Here is a 14184-nt window from a genome sequence, read left to right as displayed (position 1 = left end):
CCTGGACTTGAATGCAGAGCCAGGCACAAGGAATCCAGGATTCTAAGATCTCTATTTCTCCCCAGGCTCCATTCCAACACATAACTGTATAGCAGAAAATCTGGCATTTGGGGCCCGTTTGTAACACACTTTGTTTACATTAACGAGACCTGTGTCACCTGCCTCCTCCTCCCCTACAACTCACACGTTTTCTCCATTGTTTCCATTCTGAGCCACAGCAGTTGAAGCCTGAGCATGTTGCTTAGCAATACAGGAGTGGAATAAGCTATGCCTAAACTCTTCCTCCTCTGCAGGATGCCCTGTAGCAGCCATTACTAGAGGAAAAATTGACTTTTTCATTATCTTCTTATTGTTTCCAGGGCAGTTTCTCCCCTGTTCCCATTGCATCTGCTTTAGATTCCCCCTCTTCCAAATATCCTTGCATTAACCTTTTCTTAGGCACAGCATCTACTCTCACCCCTCTCATAAATCTAATATGTTTCTCAGCTGTAGGTTTTTTGATAGGAATTTTCTACCTCATTCTCAGATAACTGAATTCATTACAGGTTTAAGCAAACAAATCTGGAGTGTTACAGGACAATACCTGCAGGAAAAATAACGTCTGAGTAAGTAAAATACTTCCTTTATTTTTTTAGCCAATGTTCAGTTGACTTTGACTGCCAAACAGAAAGAAAAATAAAAGGTGCCTGAATCCCATTTTTGCAGTGCAGAACCCAAAAAGCTTTCTTTCTGAGCAAAATCCCTGGCTGCTAATTTCAAAGTAGTATGAAAATGAAAACTGTGTTTTACTCTCTCTCCATTCTCGTGCCTGATATTCAAATAAGGCTCACCACAAAATTAACAGTTTATAGGAGTCCCTTAGACTAACCTTTTGGCAAAATCTCCCAGTCCTGGGTTACTTCCAAAACACTCACATCTCAGGCAGACTCAGATTTTTTCCTATATCCACCGTGACTCTAACCAAGAAAATAAATATATAAGATTTTTATATATATATACTGCAGGCATGACACATCTGAATGTTTTGTGGGTTGTGATACATTTTCATAAATTCATCAATCACCCAAAGATTTTCGTCCAAGAAGTTTTCAGGAAATTACAATGAGCATTAAAGATCGCACTGTTCAACAGATATAATTTTAATATTAAAGTCTCATAAATTCTTCAGTGAATAGTGATGCTGAGATTAAAATCAGAACTCAGATGAAAAAAAAAAAAAGAAAATCTATTTACTTATTTATTTCCGCAGACCGAACGTGGAGAGCTGCCTCCCTTTGAAAGCATCTGAGAACAAACCTGTCTGGGCTTTGAGATCCTGCACCACACAAAGCTGGAACACCTCAGAGTACTTGGGCTCAGCACACCTGAGCCACCTCCTTAACAAAACACAACCAGTAGGTTGGGATCTCCCGGCTGCTCCACCTGTAATCCCACCAGGTACGCTGCCTGAAGGGCACACTTCGGAGGTGAGGGTCAGCTCCACATCTTTTCTTTTACTTGCTTTAAAAACCTCTCCTGTTTTCTTATTCTTTCTCCCTAAAGCTCTTCTAATCATCACTGTTGCGAATGTTATTTGTCAGCTCTTGATGTCCTCCTCCCATCAAACAGCTCCTGCATCTCCAGCTCAGCATTAAAATTGTGTGGTCAGTGTTTCTGAGCAGAAAAGATCAGTCAACAGGGCAGATGGCTTCACTACCCATAACACATGTCTGGCACCAATGTCAGCCATGCATCTGCTTAACCAAACAAGACAGGACTCAGCACAGAAGATGGGGAAGGATATGATATAATGGAAAGGTATTTTAATTAAACTACAAAAAGCCTGCTGTCTGATCACTCTCTGTGAGGCCAGTCAGATGTGGCAGAGGGACAGCAATTCCAACTGCAAGCACTGGGAATTATCAGGAGCAGGTAACAGTTGTGCCAAGGCAACTTATTGCAGCTACACTGAAGCATCACGATGATACAAATGCAGGGGTACATGCAAAGTCAGCAAGTCAGGCTCCTGCTACCTGGAATTTACCTTAGATACAGGTCTCTCTCTTTTCTCAAAATTTTGTTGGGTTTTATTACTTTGCTTGTCTGGTTTCTGAAGGACAGCAGAGGCCATTTGAAGGTGAAATGAGAAGCTGGTGCAGAATTTTATCGAGTTGCAGGAAAAACTGAAGATTCAGATGATTTCCTTGTATGTAAAAAGGAAATTCCTGCTGAAACATTGTTAATATCACTAGATCCAGAATAAAATGTTAAGTGTCCCTATGGTATTTCAGAGGAATAAAGGGATAAAATGAGCAGTTTGCAAGCTAATTCTCCATACGTAACAGAGTATTTGTCCAGATTTAGACTATGATCTTCAGGGAGGCTGGGGAGAGGGAAGTTCCCAAATCCCATTGAAAAGCAATGAAAATTCCCTTTTAAGGGAATTCAGATTCAGATTAAATTTTTTTCTTTCTATATTTAATTCTTTTAGCCCTTAGCATCCATCAAATTAGTGAAAATATCTAAAAAGATGTTTCAGTCAAACAGCTAGAATTTCAGTGGTGTAATTCCAAAGAATGATGTTATCACAAGTTACCATCCAGCTTAAAGGGAAGCATGAAAATAACCACACAATCTGGACTTTCTATGTGTAAAATGAAAGGAAACTAAACTAGCTATTAACATGTTTCTAATTGTAAAACAATAGTGATAGATACTGGAAGTTAAAGGAAGGAACTAAGGGTTGGGCAATAGGTTAAATACAGTACAACAGAACTTGAAAATGAAAGAGGAAAAGACAATTCTAGATGAGGAAAAAATCCATTGCTTGGATTAGATTTTTTTTTTCTTCAATCAATGCAGAAAAGTTGAGCAAATGTTTCTGGTTTGTACTTGATGGATAATATTGTGAATGAAAACAAAATTTAAAAAAATGAAAACAAAAGGAATTTTCCTGCAGACACCAAAGAGCCACCTTAAGCTACTATTGCTTCTAAATTAACCAGCCCAAATATTGAGCAGAGAGCCAGAGATCCCTCTGAACCACTGAGGTTTACTTTTAACATGTCTCAGAAAGGAGGAAAGTTTTAAAGGGAGGCAGGACTGCCAGCTTAGTTTGTATATTTAAAAGGGCAAAGGCAATGCAGAAAGGGCAGCAGTGACTGGGGCATCTTGCAGTTTAACACATGGCATAAACCTGAGATGGACTGCCAGTGAGAAAAATACATTTAGTACAGCCCTTTGTCAGATAACACATTTGGAGACGAGTCACAGTGTTAATTCAAAAACAGAAGTACAGGGAAAAGCTGAGGCACCAGCACAGGTGATTGCCTCAAAATGATTTCCCAACAGTGGGCAGTGGCAGGAAAGGATTAATACCATCCTTGAGTGATTAAAAAGAGGACAACTGAAGAAGAACAAAGTCAGTATGACCTCTAAACCCAACGTGGTTCGGTTGGGCTGTTGCTCCCAGCCTAATTCAAGGCAGACATGCAAAAAGTGATGAGCAATTTGAAAAGTAGAGCCACGAATGCGATTCACCGACTGGGAAATGTGCCTTCCAACTTGGGGCTTAAGGCATTAAACAGATTTAGCTTTCAAGAAAAGCTTCAGCTGTAGCTTGATCACTGTACATACAGGTGAAAGAGAGAGCTGTGGTGGCAGCTTTTCAAAGCTGTTGACAAAGAAAAAGCAAGACCCAACAGATGGGAGCTGAAGTCATACAAATTCAATCTGGAATAATAAATAACTTCCCATCACAAAGGCTAATTAAACACTAGAACAGTTTTTCATTGAAGGTGATAGACTTCTCCCAGTGTAAGCCTTTAAAATGAGATGAAACACTTTTTAAAAGATGTTCTTTAGACCCTACATCATTGGAAGTGCTGCACAAGACTCCTGGTCAACAGCCTGGAGGAATTACATTGCCCCTGCCCTCACTTCAGGTTCTGCAGCTTGGCATAAGGATATCTCACCTATTTAAATATTGTAAGGCCCATGTAGATCCTCTGTAAAGTTCAGAAATTATTTCTCTTCTTCCCCCTAATGTTCCTACAGGACATCAGTCAGATTCTGATTTTGTTTTGGTTTTTTTCATTCCAAGTTCTGAAATTTCAAACACTGTCTACAGGCAGAGCAAACACTTCATGTGGAGTTCCTCAGGGCTCTAACACGGTGCTGTGAAGCACCAGTCTTTGTGTTTCAAGATAAAAATTCCCAGCAGTGATGAAAATGATGAAGTCAGACATTTAACCTCAGCAGATACAAAATTTCCCTCATTATTTTACCTTGGCAGCTTTGGGTTTTTCTTTTTTGCCTACTCTGCAACTTTGGCTTCTAGAATTATTTAGACAATTTTCCCCCAATCAAGTCCTTACCAGTGAACACAGTTTGTGTTCTGGGGACAACTCTCCCTCTAATTTCTTCTTCAAGTACAGAAGCTGAGAAATAAAATGCTCAAATTAACCAAGACACCAAGGTCAATCCAAGAATACTTTGATGAAATGGAAGGAAAACATCACATTTAAAAGGGGGGGAGGAAGGGGGGGAGGAAAAAGAAAAAAGGGCTAAAAAGATACATCTTTACCATTAATAGGAAAAAAGTGTAAATCTTTTGACCCAGCAGCACTGTGAGCCTGGCTGGAAATGCCGTGAGGATGAGCATTCCATCAGCACACCACTGGAATGCTCTAATTATGCACTTTCAGCATGTTACTGTGTTTTGACAAAATTTAAGTTGATGGCACCAAGGACATTTCTACCACTCAAAACAGTTGCTAAAATAATCTTGTGTAACACAAATCACTGGGTAATACGTTCCGTAAACTGACTTCTCAAACAAGCTTAGAATGATCTTTTACCCTCTCCTTTCACCAGATTAAAACAGAAAGAAAAGGCACAGTGCAGTGCAGACGTGCCCAGCATCTGACAGCCTGGGAAAAAAAATCTAATTTCATTTGCATGGCTAAGTAAGTGCAGTAGTCCTTACCCCAAATCTCAGATGACTCCCCTAAAGCCACTGCAATCTTAAAAATTAACAACTGAAGATGTATTTTCCTGGCTCAAGCAGAAAAAAAAGGAGAGAAATAGAGAATGTCAGAGAGGGAAACAGCGTACATTTTATAAATACTCAGTGAATCCTATTTACAAAACCCACTTCATCTGCTGCTTTCTGTGTTTAAATATTCTTTGACTGGAGAAAACCAATATCTTTCTGCTTATCTCATTCTTATTTATAACAGCTTATTACATTTTCATTCATCCAACTGTTCTACTGGATTTCCAGGCAAGACGTGCTAGAAGTCTATGTAAGAAATATATATTTTATTAATGAAATGGGATCCACCATCATGGGAGAGAACATTTGATTTCTCCATTTTTGCCACCGTGATTCCATTGGATCCTAGATGGGAGCTTCTTCCCCAGATTTTCTGTGCTCTTTCTTGTTTATTAATAATAATTATCCTAAACTACCTGCAGTCACCATTAGAAACTGTGATTTTCCCCAACAACCACTGCCCCCAGTGACAGCCACTACACCTACAAGAAAAAAATCACGACAAGCATAGAGGGAAGGTGAAACAAGCACGAGCAAGTCAGAGGCATCAACATCTCCAATTAACAGGAATGAAAGAAAACCATGAGCAAAAACTGTTCTGGAATGGCTGCTGAAGTGCATTGAAAGCAACAGATCTCTTTCAACCAACTTCAAGGTCAAATGGTGTCAGAGCAGCTCCAGCCTGAGTGCAGGGCTCAGCAATGTTCCCCTTCTCACACACCTGTGTTATATGCACTGACAGCCCGTGGTTCCAGCTGTCACCACACACACCTCCCATCTCTGCACGTTGTGCTTCTGCATGGTTGGGATTTCCAGAATGAAAATAACCAAGGACTGGAGACCCAATCATATCCCATAGGGCAGGAATCTTAACTCCCTAAGTTTTCATAGGAAAAGGGAACTACATACACTCTTCTAGTATGAAGATAAATATCAGGCTACAGCAAACCATAGGGAAAATCCCCCGACTTGGTGGCTCCCAAGTACCTCCCCAGGTAACTGGGCTGTAATCCTGTGCTGAGTGTCTGAAATAACCTACAGAAGAACTCACTCATAAACACACAATTCACTGAGTTCAGCCCTGTCTCTGCTGGGGAGTTGTGATGCAAATAAAAATCACAACTGGATAATCTGTTTTTTCAGGATGTGCTCTGTTACCATCATCTTCCTTTTTAAAATTCAGTGCTCTTTCCCACTGCTGAAATTCCAAACATCCAGGATTGTATCTGTATTTAGTGACCTACACCACAAATGTATTACTAAGCTTAAATAGTTAATAGTTTGTTCAGTGCTTTATAAATTCCAGACAGTAGTTTTAAGACTGGTGTGAAAGTTGGAATTTGCTGGCTAACACCAAATTTCTGCAAGAGTTGTTATATATGCAAAAGACATTCTGCTCTCCAATCCCAGATCTGTGGTTGTCACAGTGATTAAAACTCCATGTTTCCTAAACAATTAACTAACATAGTCTATTAAATCTCATTTTATTACTTTGAATGGATTGAGTTGGTACAATAATCCAACTCGGGAGCAAGAGAGAATTTGCATATCTCTTTCAGAAAATGGATGAGACATAAAATGAACGACATGGTGGATAAAACCAAATCCGAGCGTGTTCTCAGTCTGCTTTGCATTTGATTTTCTCTGCTCGACTATAAACAAGTTTTAGCAGTGATAGACTCAGATTATGTAGAAACCAAAGAGAGAGAGAAAGCTCTGTAGGCTACCAAAACAATTCACTTTAAACAGACCGCACATCGCTCGGTATATTTTGACAAATCTGAATGTGCCATCAGCCAAAAATGTTTGTTTTCTTTGACTAGTACTGCTGGAGACAGTGCTGCATCTTGTATGTCCCATGCTGCAATTTAAATTCAATTTTGTGATTTGGAAAGTTTTTCTGTTAGTGCTTCAAATGGAATATATGACCTGCAATTCATTTATATTTCCTATGTAATTAGTAGCTGGCAAGTAAAACAAATTAGGTGCTTGATAAACACAGACAATTATATTTTCAAAGCAGTTGTATTTATGCTTGGAAGGAAGGACAGTTTTATGAATATGTAATCAAGGATGTAAAATTGGAAAGAAAACAAAATAGAGCATAGTTAATTTGGTGGTAGCGACAAATTAACACTGAGCCAAGCCCCCTGCACATGCACTGCCCTGATAAACTTGTTATTAGCAAAGGTTCGCTCTAAGAGGAGCTCGGTAATCCTTCTTACTGTGTTTGCTCTTCTTTATTAGTCCTTCGAGAAAATATTGTTTGTAAAATAAAGATCTGCACAAGCAAAGATAACAGAGCCCCCATTCCCTGCCTAACCTGTTTAATGTCTAACAAGCTGGGGATATATAGCTCTTTTTTCCTATTTCCTTTATACATTTGGCTACAGGTGTGTGCTGCACACCAGTGATTACCAAGCATTTAGGAGCAGCTGTGCCTCCAAATGAAAGATGAAACTGAACTGAAAGTTTGTTTGAAATGGAAGAAAAACCTGGCAGATGGCAGCATCCAGAAATAGCACCACTGAAACAGATTTTTTTGGGCAGCTCCTGCTCCAGAGCGCCAGCGAGAACAGGGGGGAGGACGTCTCAGCAACGATCTACAAGGGTAAAAGGGGAAAAATAAAAAGTAAAGGCAGTTTTAGGGGGAATGAAAACCACAGAGGGAATGAGAAGAAAAGAAGAAAATTAGCTTCGGATGTCAACACCCAAAAAAACCCCAGAAACTTAAAGAAGAATCTATTAGCAAAAGGAAAGGATTACAAGTATCTATAAGCTGGGTTTATGCCTTGAGCAAAAGAAAAACTAGTGGAAGTACATGGAAAAAAGAATCATTTAGAGAAAGAAGATGAAAACTGACCAGCAGCCAGGATCAAACAAAGAAGAATTTAAATCTTAATAAGCTTTTGATGTATTGTGGAAAGTCACTTTCTTTGAAAGACGGTGGAAAGTCATTATGCTGAAACAGTTGTAGTTCTAAGCTTTCAAAGAGATATGAGGTTAAAGGCATATGCCAAAAGAAACATTAAATAGAGTCATTTTGCAAGAGAAAACTGTGCCTTTAGTTTCTTTGAGCAGCAGACACGGTGCAGATGCTCCTGGCCAGCAGCTCCATGGTGCTCTCTGTGTAGCTGTCTCAAGGTGGAGCTTTGGGGGCTGCAGTGCCACAGCAGATCCCCTGATTCCCTTAATCCTGCTGATGGCTGACTACAGCTTTGGGTAATTATTTGAGCTAAAATTTCTCAGAAATGGCCTAAATCTGAATTGAAGAGGAAATGCAGCCTGAAGTGATACAGCCTTTGGCCATTCTCCACTGGACCAACACTACATTCTCCCTCCAGTGATGGTAATACCTCTGAACATCAGAGTGGTCTTGTAAGTGCAACTCATCTTTACCAGAGATACAAGATTTTGACTTTGACATATTTATGAATAGCTCCACTCTGTAATTCTCAAGGTTTAAGAAGGTTTAAAAGTGTCTAAATCACTTTTCAAAATGGAATTTTATACAGGAAGGTCACAGAAATCTTCAGAGCAAAAAATCCCACATAACCAATGCCAGTTTGATTGATTGGCATCAAATGAATCCTATCACAGCTTTCCAAGTGAGGGGGCCAGGAGAAATGTGTTGCTCTCCATTCACTGTGCACACACAAGGTGGGATAATATAAGGTGACAGAGTAATTAGAAACTTGAACGTCCCACTTCAGAAACGTCTTTTTCATTTAATGTTGTCTTTTGGCTGCAACAAATGTCAGAGCATTCAGTGGTCTGAAATCAGCAAAATCATAGGGCAGAGCACCCTGATGACTGAAAGAGATCTCTAATTGCATTGCTCTTCTCCATCTCGTTGTTTAGGGAAAGCTGACAACCTCACCTTCCCGACAAAAACTGTTCCAGATGATTCAGACGAGTTACTTGTGACAACTACTTTGCAAAAGTCTTCTAATATGAGTCATTTTGTGGTGATTCATTTATTTTTTTCATCATTTTAAAACAAACTTTTGTGTGAAAAAGTTTAAAGACCTCTTTGAAAAGGCAATTTGCAATTGCAAAGCTCTATTTTTCACTAGAGACAGAATTGCTGCTTTGCCAAAACAAAGCTCTTCTGAGCAATTTTCATCTATTTCTGGCCTTGTAAACCAAGCCCAGTCTGAGTGCAACGTTGAAAACAGTGACATCAGATATTCTGTAGCATGGGTGGGTTACTAGGAGACACTGCAAAGTTCTGCAGTGTTATCCAAAATCCCAAGCTCTCCCTCGGGAAACTACAGTCATGATATTATATTCACTCATTAATAAATGGCTGGAGCAACAAAGTACAAAACTTGTGAAATGCTTCTTATTTGCATCAAAAGGTTTTCTTCAAAAGTTAATTTTGCACATCTTAAATAGCAACTGACATTTTCCTGTGCAATGAGCATTTGCTTTGCTAAGGAAGTACAGGGTACCCACTGTACCAAACTGTGACAGTGAGATCTACTGATTAGGGATTTCTATATTGGACCTGAGGTTCTAAGATTTTCCCTAAACTGTCCCCAGAAGACCAGAATTCTGACCAGTCCTTACCAGAGAGCTACACTGGAAGAGACACACACATACACACTTATAAAAAAAAATATTGTCATAATATATTTAACCAGTTGCAGTGGTCATGTGGAAAATGTTGACAAACTTATAACCATGGGAAATCCCCTAATACTGGGCAATATCACTCACATTTCAACTCCCTGAGAGACAAGATAAATGATTCCCACATCAACAGCCAGCCACAAATTAGCAGAAGCTTGGAGAGACCAAAACCAAAGGAAGTTGTCTCTGTTGCTGCCATAATGATGAGTCAATAGCATGGATTAATGGGCCTCTGCTAAAGACAGCCAAGCTAAACAGACAGCCCTGGGCTGAAGGAGGAAATTACTCTACAGTCATTTAACAATAGGAATGTGACAGGAAAACCAAAGTCAAACTTGAAACTAAATCCTCATCAAATGCTGCTTTCCCAAAGAATATGTGATTGTAAAACAGCAGAAGCTTTTACAGACTGGGCATGGTTTGCTCTGCAGTTGTTGAGTCTCTGGAGGGAGCTGAGGATGCTCTTTCAGCAGCTCACATTTCCTACATCACATTTGTAGATTAGAGCCACGAAGCCCAGGTAGAAGAGCCTGAGGCTTTTGAAGAGGCTGAAAGAAACTTCAGCTTTGCAAACATAATTCAGGAATACAAATTTTCTTCCCTTTTGCCTTTTATATGTTGTTATTATAACAAAAATAAATAACCCAGTGATGTGCAATGCACAGATCTGTACAAGCAGTCATTCCAAATGAATGATCACATGTACTAGAAAGGGCAAAATCTCTGTCTTCCATTATACATAAATTAGTGTTTTGCATTTATGCAGCAAAGCAAGACTGAATAATGTATTACAATAATGAACTTGTTGGGACGACAACAAGCTCTGGAGTAAACTCTCCCCTGATATATTTGTGCCATTCTAATGGTTTCAGTGTTTTCAGTGTTGTCCTCATTTTCTCAGAAATTTGGATTTCAACTGTTTTGTGACATTTTATTAGGACAGCACAGTTTTCTCCACATTCCCATTGGGGATTAACTCTGAGCTTAACCAAAACTCTCCAACTCTCTTTCTGCTAAGAACAAAGTTATACTTCCACATGGTACCTTATCTAGGAGAGAAATGTACAAAAAACCCTGGTGCTTATGAATGGATGTGGAAAAAAAACAAAAAAAGAACATTAGCCCATGGTTCTGGAGATCTTCTTGGCCAAACTATTCAGCTATTTCATAATAGCTATGAAAGGCAAGTACAGTTCTTTCTTATTTACGAAATATCCTCAAGTAGAACTTTGTTTTCTGCCCCCAAGCCCATTGACACAGAGTGTTGTCTATGAATAAAATATTTTGCTTGGTATCTGCAGTACCCATGAAGGGCCTGAAGCAAAAGGCAGCAAAGATGATAAAGGTGTTTCAAATATTCTCCCTGTTTCAAACATTTTCCCTGATGGTCAGAAAAGCTGAGCAGTGGAGGGATATGGCTCTGCCTAATAATGGGACAAGGTAAACATCCAGGAATGCAACGAGACATGTCTTTGACTTTAGCTGGCACACAAACAGATGCTTCTATGATATGCTAGAACCAATCAAAAGCAGAATTATATACCTCTTTATGGCCATTCCTGATTTCACCTGCACCAAAAATAGAGGGATTCTTGCTGTTCATATAGTACCTCTCCAAACTTTAACAAGCTCTGCCACAATCAGCTTCCTGCCAAAATCAAATTTTTTTATCTCCAGTTTTTTATACCTCTCCTTTTTCCCTCCCTAACCCATCAGTCTCTACCTCCCAGATGTAGGTGGAGCTCCATAGCTCTAAGCTGTCTATACACAGTGTGCAGCTGCTGGTTATGTATCTATAAGCTCCAGCCCTGGGTTGTAGGGTATCCCAGCACACACAACACAAGTGCACTGCTCGTGCATGACTCATATCAAACCCACAAGCTGTGGCAAGGCAGGGCACCCTTGAACTTTCTAAACTCCCACATTTAACAGAATTTCTACTTTAGTCTTCTGAATATTGGTGAATCAGTATCTGTTACAGCATCTGCTGACCTGCTGCACTATCCCAATTACCCACAGCTACCCCACACCTGGTGGTAACGTTCTTATCTCCTGTCAACGCAACATTAATTCCACCTCTAGACAATTAACCCCCTGTCAGAATCATATTTACCAGATTGAAATTTCTCAGGACTCAAACTATTTTATTAAAGGCTTCACAGTTTAAATGCTAACAGCACTAATTCTCTTCTTTGTTGAGTTCCCCCAGGGGGGGATAAAAGAGTCAATTTGGCTGACTAGCCTTTGTTTTCAGAAGCTGACGACATCAAAAAGGGCTGTAGATAGTGGATATAATCCTACAGTATTAGATTTTTTGATGTTCAGCTCTAAGTGAAGTGGATGCCTAAGTTATTAGTATACATAATAGTTGCCCCTTGAATTGAACTATGTAATTAATACAGAAATATGAACACATTAAGTTAGAAGTTAAATAGCATAAAACTTGATATTAATGTTGCTTTCATTAAACATCAAGAGGAACAAAAAACATATAGAGGCCCTTTGATTCTCTTTAGCTGCTGTTGTTCTCTCCATGTCTTGCAGTAGGGTATTACTGACATATATGACCTGGTACACACTGCATTTGCTATCCTTGTGTTATACACTTTAATATATTTCTATTAACATGATAAGCATCTGATTTACTTCACAGTAGCTTTATAAATAGCAGTACTGTTTGATAAATCCAAAGAATATCTAGTAGAAATTATCTCAAGCTGCACGAATTATCTTGCAGGATACAGGCAAAGTCATACCATATATGCAAATGTCTTGCAAACCCCATCTGAAAACACTCTGAAAATAGAAAATTATGTTTTATTACAAGACCTTTGTAGTGTAATAAGTTCACTTTCCTAATTCATTAAGAAATGTCTTATCCAACATCTTGAAATCAGTGCCCTAGAGAATTTGAACAAGGCACTGAGAGTCTCAATAAAAATCTACTTGGACACCAAACTTTGCATATTCAGAATTGAGAAGAGAAATAGATTCGTGGGTGAAAGATCATTTCTCATTAAAAATGCCTGAAAGAAGAATGAACCTTTTCTGAACATCATTCATTACTCTCTAAATTTGGAGTTGGCAGCACCAACAACCCAACCAGATTCACATCAGAACCTGAATTCATGGCCTCTCTTCACAGAAAACCAGGGAGATGTCAGTGGGAGAGCAATCAGGATTGGATTGTACATATTAAATTTCAGGACACAGTGCCTAAAAATACATGAAAATAAAAGACAACTGAGATGGCAGTTTGCCTTCCTCTAATCACCTGCTCAGTGCAGTGCAACGGGAGCATCTGCAAAACACAACGCACTCATCTGGGCATCTTAAAGGTGCAGCAGCTCCGAGGGCAAGGGCTGGCAGGGTCCAAGATGTTTCTTATTCCACTGGTATTGTCAAGGGTTTGAGAGTTTGCTTTTAACAGAATCCTTGCAAACTCAGAGAAGAAAAGGAACAAAGCTAAAAATCTAGCAAACCTAAAATATCAGGCAACACCTATGTGTAAATCTAAAAACAATATCTAAAATACGACACATTAAGCAGCCACCCCCTGCAGTGGTGTGGGGGTGAAAGCTCCAGTCAGACAGCTCCTGGAAGTGGGCAGGAGGACTGCAAGGTAACAGGTAGACAGACTGACTTGCAAGAAGAACAGAGGAGGAAGAATCTGCCTCTAATAAACTAGTTTGATGAAATCAGCACAGTAGAGTTATTGTGCCAGCAGACTCTGCTCTGACAGCAGAGCAGCTCTAACTGTAACCCAAAGACTTATGAGGGAGCCTGGGTAAGAAGAGTGATTACATCTTCCAGGGCTCTAGAGATGCTCATTTATTAAATTTCTTCCAACTATCTTGTACTAAAGCAACTTTAGAAAATTTAACACTAAATAAAAAAGTTGCAGCTTTTAAATTGATTGTACTAAACGTCAAAAGCAATGACTGAGTTTAAAAGCACAGGTGTCTCATCAGACCTACCTTCCAACTTTTAAGGTATCATCTGCTTGCCTCCATTGGCAGATTGTGCCAGGGAACAATATTTTGTCTGCTTCAGGGAACTCAGCAAAACCCATTTGCTTATTTTTGCATTAATATCGTGTGACAAAGCAACGTTACTCTGTGTGAGTGCAAACACTGGGCACGTGTACACCTTACCATGAATTCCCTTCTCTGGTAATTAGCCCTTTATTAGCAATTAGCAACTGTCTTCCTTGGTTATGGAGCACTTTTATATTAAAGGAAACTAGGGCTAGAACTTCATGTACTTTTATAGTATGGAATAAGTAACATGTCAAAGTTTTCCTTTTGTTTAATCTATTTACTAATACTGTGAATGACAGAGAATGGAGGCAGCTCTTGCTTATTTCTGCTGTGGGCAGGAGGTTGCCCTCCCAAAGTGCTGTGCTTTCCTAACACATTATCTCATGGGATGAAGCCATTTCCTAAGATTAAAAAGGAAGGGGTGATTGTTTTAATTAACCTGCTGCTCCTGAAAATCTGAGGAGATTATTTCCA

This window comes from Myiozetetes cayanensis, unplaced genomic scaffold (assembly GCF_022539395.1).
Source record: "Myiozetetes cayanensis isolate MyiCay16 unplaced genomic scaffold, myiCay2020 scf15, whole genome shotgun sequence".
NCBI lineage: Eukaryota > Metazoa > Chordata > Aves > Passeriformes > Tyrannidae > Myiozetetes > Myiozetetes cayanensis.
The sequence above is the reverse complement of the archived record's forward strand: the minus strand, read 5'-3'. Positions refer to the sequence as shown.